At 44.6% G+C, this 6,495-nt stretch overlaps 1 non-coding gene across 1 annotated transcript; it reads right to left on the bottom strand.

Annotated features, from left to right (window-relative positions):
* Nucleotides 1-4,982: 4,982 nt before the first annotated feature.
* Nucleotides 4,983-5,089, bottom strand: LOC114111041 (U6 spliceosomal RNA). Its single transcript, XR_003587171.1, has one exon. It is a non-coding gene; the product is annotated as a U6 spliceosomal RNA (small nuclear RNA).
* Between the last annotated feature and the right edge of the window lie 1,406 nt (nucleotides 5,090-6,495).

Below are 6,495 nucleotides of genomic sequence, written 5' to 3'. Positions count from 1 at the left end.
GAAACCCAGTAAGAAGAACAGCAAAAAGAAAAAAAAAAAGAGACCACATATTTCTCATTCCTGAGGTCAAGAAGACCTTCCTGACTACGCAAGCACAGAATGTCTCCTCAGGGGCCATAAAGGGAGGGGGCACCATCCCATAGTAGGTGATGTCACATAGACCTCCTTGCTAGAATCCATCTTGGCTAAGAGATACATGTACACATAGGAGAGGACACTGAGAAATATACCAGATACAGACTCAGACCCAGGCAAAGCAGGATGACTGGCCAGAGGAAACAGAAGAAATGCCTCACATGAGGGAATGAAACTACCACAAAGGCACGACTCTCTATCCGAACCCACCCACATCTGTCTCAGTTCAGTTCAGTCCCTCAGTCGTGTTTCACACTTTGTGACTCCATGGACTGTAGCACGCCAGGCCTCCCTGTCCATCACCAACACCCAGAGTCCACCCAAACCCATGTCCATTGAGTCGGTGATGCCATCCAACCACCTCATCCTCTGTTGTCCCCTTCTCCTCTTGCCTTCAACCTTTCCCAGCATCAGGGTCTTTTCTAATGAGTCAGTTCTTTGCATCAGGTGGCCAAAGTATTGGAGCTTCAGCTTCAGCATCAGTCCTTCCAATAAATATTCAGGACTAATTTCCTTTTGGATTGACTGGTTTGATCTCCTTGCAGTCCAAGGGACTCTCAAGAGTCTTCTCCAACACCACAGTTCAAAAGCATAAATTCTTCGGTCCTCAGCTTTCTATATAGCCCAGCTCTCACAACCATGCATGACTACTGGAAAAACCATAGCTTTGACTAGACGGACCTTTGTTGGCAAAGTAATGTCTCTGCTTTTGAATATGCTATCTAGGTTTGTCATAGCTTTATCTTCCAAGGAGCAAGTGTCTTTTAATTTCATGGCTGCAGTCACCATCTGCAGCGATTTTGGAGCCCCCCAAAATAAAGTCAGCCACTGTTTCCACTGTTTCCCCATCTATTTTCCATGAAGTGATGGGACCAGATGCCATAATCTTAGGTTTCTGAAAGTTGAGTTTTAAGCCAATTTTTTCACTGTCCTCTTTAACTTTCATCAAGAGGCTCTTTAGTTCCTCTTCACTTTCTGCCATAAGGGTAGTGTCATCTGCATATCTGGTAATACATATCTATACACACATAATTTTCCCCCAATAAGGCCTTTATTTGTTTCAGTACTACTTGTCTCTTTGTTGAAATTTATTTCTGCAAATCAGTCAAGCCAAGATCTTGTCATTGACCCTCATGGTCTAGAGATAGGGTTCAGTGCCCTCACTGCTGGGCCCTGACTTCAGTCTCTGGCTGGGAAACTGAGATCCTGCTTCAAGCCACTGTAGGCTGAGGCCACCGAAGATCACCATCACTGGAGAGTCAAAATCAAAGGGAAGTGTTTTTTTCTCATGAATTGGAAGAACTAAATTACTCCCTATGACTGAAACTAAAACAAAAGATGGGAAGACTCTAATCGGATGACTGAAGTGAAACAGGAGGGAAGGGGGCAGAGGACAATTTTTGAAAGAATGACATATCCTGAGGACACAGCATAAACCGATTAAAATCAGATGGGTCCAAGATGGCAGACATGTCAACTTCGACTAGACCTTGATCCTCAAATAGAAAGCTAAATGATACACCCAGAGGCACTATGACAGTTCCAAAGAAAGAAGTAAAAAAAAGTGTTAGTAGTTTAATCACGTCCAACTCTGCATGTGACCCTATGGACTGTAGCCTGACAGGCTCCTCTGTCCATGGGATTCTCCAGGCAAGAATACTGAAGAGGGTTGCCATTCCCCTCTCCAGGGGATTTTCCCCAACCCAGGGATTTAACCCAGGTCTCCTGCATTGCAGGCAGATTCTTTTTCTTCTGAGCCACTAGGGAAGTCCATGACAGTTCTAAGTCAAGTCGCTCGGTCGTATCCACCTCTTTTCGACTCCATGGACAGTAGCCTGCACCAGGCTCCTCCATCCATGGGATTTTCTAGGCAAGAGTACTGGAGTGGGTTGCCATTTCCTTCTCCAGGGAATCCTCCCTACCCAGGGATCGAACCCAGATCTCCCACATTGTAGACAGACGCTTTACCGTCTAAGCCACCAGGGAAGTCAGAGCTCTTAGGGAGCTTCCCAGGTGGAGATTGGAAGCCACCCCACTATGAGCACATGGTAGGGAGAGGCTAAGAAAGGGGCAGGCCACTTCAGACTGGCGGGTGGCAAGTTTAATAAGCAGGAGAACTTACCTCCAGGCTTGTCCTAGGAGACTTGCACGATGAGGGAATCCCCTCATCTGCCTGCCAAAATCTTAAAAACATATATATAGTGGCCTCAAAAGATCAAAAAGTTGGTGGTGGCCGAATTCCTGGAAATTTCCACCCCTTCCCCAAAATAGTTGAAATAATCCTCCCACTCACTAGCCTATGAAATTACCCAGCCCATAAAAACTAACCACACTACACTTGGGGGCTGTCACTCTCACTCTCTGTGATGGCCCACCCTCTCTGGAGTGCGTTTCCTTCTCAATATAGCTACTTCTTGCCTATCACTTTGTCGCTAACTGAATTTTTTTCTGCGATGAGACATCAAGAACCTGAACTTCATTAGGTCCTGAAACTAGGTCTGTGATCTCTGTTGGAGGACTGTGGGTTTTGGCTGGGTTCAAGTCCCAAGCAAGGTTTTGGCCTAGTTCGAGTCCCAGCATGTGGCTTCAAGTTCCAATCTAAGGTAAATGGTTTCACAAGTATTTTGGCCAAATCCATGGCTTTAGAAAGGAAGAGGTTAGGGACTTCCTTGATGGCCAAGTGGTTAAGAATTCGTCTGCTGATGCAGGGGTCACTGATTTGGTCCCTGGTCCAGGAACTAAGACCCCATATGCTGTGGGGCAAGTAAGCCTATAGGCAATGACTACTGAGCTGGTGTGCCCTAGAGCCCATGCTCTGCAACAAGAGAACCCACTGTAACAAAAAGCCTGTGCACCACAAGGGGAGAGTACTCCCCAGTCACTGCAGCTGGAGAGTGGCCCACACGCAGCAATGAAGAGCCCATGTGCCATAACAAAGACCCGGCACAGTCAAAAGAAAAAAGTAAAGAAGAGGTTAAAGACAGCTGAGGTTGGGGGCAGGAAGGAGCTTAAACGATTTGAATAAGATAAGGGGCATTTTGTTTGTTTGTTAAAGAGAAAGCTGGAGAGAAAGAAGAGAAAGGAAAGTCAAATAATATGGCATAGTACCAGAAAGGCTTTTAAGAACAATAAATCTAATACTAAATTTTAAAGGTCTTCTGCAGCTGTGCTAAGTTCTCTCTTTCCCATGAATCTTCAGTAAAGTTTGGTCACAAAGCACTGGAGCAAGCGATTGTTTTGGTGACAAAGGATTGAGGACCAGGTGCAGGACAAGGATAACACACAGGGGATGTGAGGCAATCCATAAGCTAAATTCAGATAGTGGAAGCAGGAATGCAGAGACAGGGGTTATTATGGCAATGTAATTGCCCCGGGGATTTCCAATAATCTTTGGGAATGTTTCCGGGAATTTGAGGGAATGAGGGTTTGACTAATATCTGTTTTTGTTTGTTTGTCCTTCTTTTTTGGCTAGGCTAATTGGCTGTGGAATTTTAGTCCGCTGACCAGGGATTGAACCTGGACCCTCAGCAATGAAAGTGTGGGGTCCTAACCACTGAACGGCCACGGAATTCCCTAATTTGGTTCTTAAGAGGCAGAGAGAACTCCAGCTAACAACTATACTGTACTCATATTAAGATGAAATCAGCTTCCTTAATGCTTCCTTTGTGATCAAAGGCATTTGTCTTTGAGGGCCATAAAGACCAAAGCTATTTCCTTTGCCTCATAAGACTATAATTTTGTCATCTGGCTTTGGATTCAGAACTAGATTTCAATCTGGGCTTTGCCCCTGACCAGTGTGACTGAAATTTATAATCTAGTGGGGAGAGATTGAAAATATCCAAATAAATAAAATATGTAAGGACTTCCCTTGTGAAGATTCCATACTTCTGCTGCAGGGTGGGGCATAGTTCCCATCCCTGGTCAGGGAACTAAGATCCCACACGCCTCAGTGAGTGGCCAATAAGACAAAATAAAATAAAATGTGTAATATGAGGGATATAAATAAGTGATACAGTGGTAAAGCAAGTGAGAGGGAAATGAAATGCCAGGGAGTTAGTTATTTGCCACTTTTTATATGGTGGAGACAGGAAGCCTAATAATGTGATATTTGATAAAAGACCTATAAGAAGGGAGGCAGCAAGCCTTGTCTATACTTGGGGGAAGAATGTTTCATGTGAGGGTAGAACAAGTGTAAAGGCTCTGAGGTGGTAATATGTAAAGTGGTGTGCTTTTTTTTTTTTTAATTGAAGGATAATTGCTTTACAGAATTTTGTTATTTTCTATCAAACCTCAACATTAATCAGCCATGCTGCTGCTGCTACTGCTAAGTCACTTCAGTCATGTCCAACTCTGTGCGACCCCATAGACAGTAGCCTACCAGGCTCCCCATCCCTGGGATTCTCCAGGCAAGAACACTGGAGTGGGTTGCCATTTCCTTCTCCAATGCACAAAAGTGAAAAGTGAAAGTGAAGTCACTCAGTTGTGTCCGACTCCTTGTGGCCCCATGGACTGCAGCCTACCAGGCTCCTCTGCCCATGGGATTTTCCAGGCAAGAGTACTGGAGTGGGGTGCCATTGCCTTAGGTATACATATATCCCCTCCCTTTTGAACCTCCCTCCCATCTCTCTCTCCATCCCACCTCTCTAGGTTGATAGAGTCCCTGTTTAAGTTTCTTGAGCCATAGATATGGCTATCTATTTTACATATGGTAACGTAAGTTTCCATGTTACTCTTTCCGTTCATCTCACCCTCTCCTCCCCTCTCCCCGTGTCCATAAGTCTATTCTCTGTGTTTCTCCATTGCTGCCCTCATTTTTCTAGATTCCATACATATGTGTTAGAATACAAAAAAATATAGAATGCGTCATGAATTTGCATGTCATCCTTGCACAGGGGCCATGCTAATCTTCTCTGTATCATTCCAATTTTAGTATATGTGCTTCCGAAGTGAGCACTGTAAGATGTGTTTATAGACCACCAACGAGGCTGGTGGCTGAAAAAATGAATTTGCCCTGCCAGAGCCTCAATTTTTCATCTAAATAATTCAGATGAGAATAGTACCTATATAACAGAGTGGATATGATGAGTAAATGTGATGGGTAGCACAAGGTCCAGGCCTTATAAGTTGTTGTCATTAAGACAGTTACACCTTTGACCTTGTTGACCATTCTTTTTTGATAGTGGTTAGTGATTCCCCCTCTATCCCAGTTCTCTTCTGATTCATGCTCTCATTAGCCTATAATCTGTCTGTGGCAGTTTGTGCATCAATAACTAATGATTACCAGTACCTACTGTGTGCTGCACACTAGATGGTAAGACTTTCTTAAGATACCTACTGTCCCATGGGGGAGAGTACATCTGTATGTTAACAGCAGTCATAAAAAGCAGAGCAGGCCCTAGAGAATAACTAGCAAAGTGCTCTGGGAATTCAAAGGTGAGCTATGGAAGGCTTCATGGAGGAGGTGGCATTTGGGCTAAGTTTTGTCTCCTTATTTACGTATTTATTTTTGGCTGTTCTGGGTCTTTGTTGCTGCACAGGCTTTTCTCTAATTGTGACAAGTTGTTGTTCAGTTGCTCAGTTGTGTCTGACTCTTTGCGACCCCAGGACACGAGGCTTCTCTGTCCTTCACTATCTCCTAGAGTTTGCCCAAACTCATATCTATGAAGTCAGTGATGCCATGCAACCATCTCTGGAGTGGTTTTGGAGCCCAAGAAAATAAAGTCTGTCACTGTTTCCATTGTTTCCCCACATATATGCCATGAAGTGATGGGATCGGATGCCACGATCTTTGTTTTTTGAATGTTGAATTTTAAGCCTGCTTTTTCACTCTCTAAGAGGAGAGGCTCATCAAGAGCCTCGTTAGTTCCTCTTTGCTTTCTGCCAGGGGCTTCCCTCATAGCTCAGTTGGTAAAGAATCTGCCTGCAATGCAGGAGACCTTGGTTCAATTCCTGGGTCAGGAAGATCCTCTGGAGAAGGGATAGGCTACCTACTCCAGTATTCTTGGGATTCCCTTGTGGCTCAGCCAGTAAAGAATCCGCCTGCAATGTGGGAGACCTGGGTTTGATCCCTGGGTTGAGAAGATCCCCTGGAGAAGGGAAAGGCTACCCACTCCAGTATTCTGGCCTGGAGAATTCCACGGACTATACAGTTCCAGTCGCAAAGAATTGGACACGACTGAGTGACCTTCACTTTCATGTTCACTTTTGCTTTCTGCCGTAAGGGTGGTGTCATCTGCAAATCTGAGGTTATCGATATTTCTCCCCACAATGTTGATTCCAGCTTGTGCTTCATCCGACCCAGCATTTTGCGTGTTGTACTCTGCATATAAGTGAAATAAGCAGGGTGACAATATACAGCCT

This window comes from Ovis aries, chromosome 1, assembly GCF_016772045.2.
Source record: "Ovis aries strain OAR_USU_Benz2616 breed Rambouillet chromosome 1, ARS-UI_Ramb_v3.0, whole genome shotgun sequence".
Taxonomy (NCBI): domain Eukaryota; kingdom Metazoa; phylum Chordata; class Mammalia; order Artiodactyla; family Bovidae; genus Ovis; species Ovis aries.
This window is presented reverse-complemented; position numbering and strand designations above follow the sequence as displayed.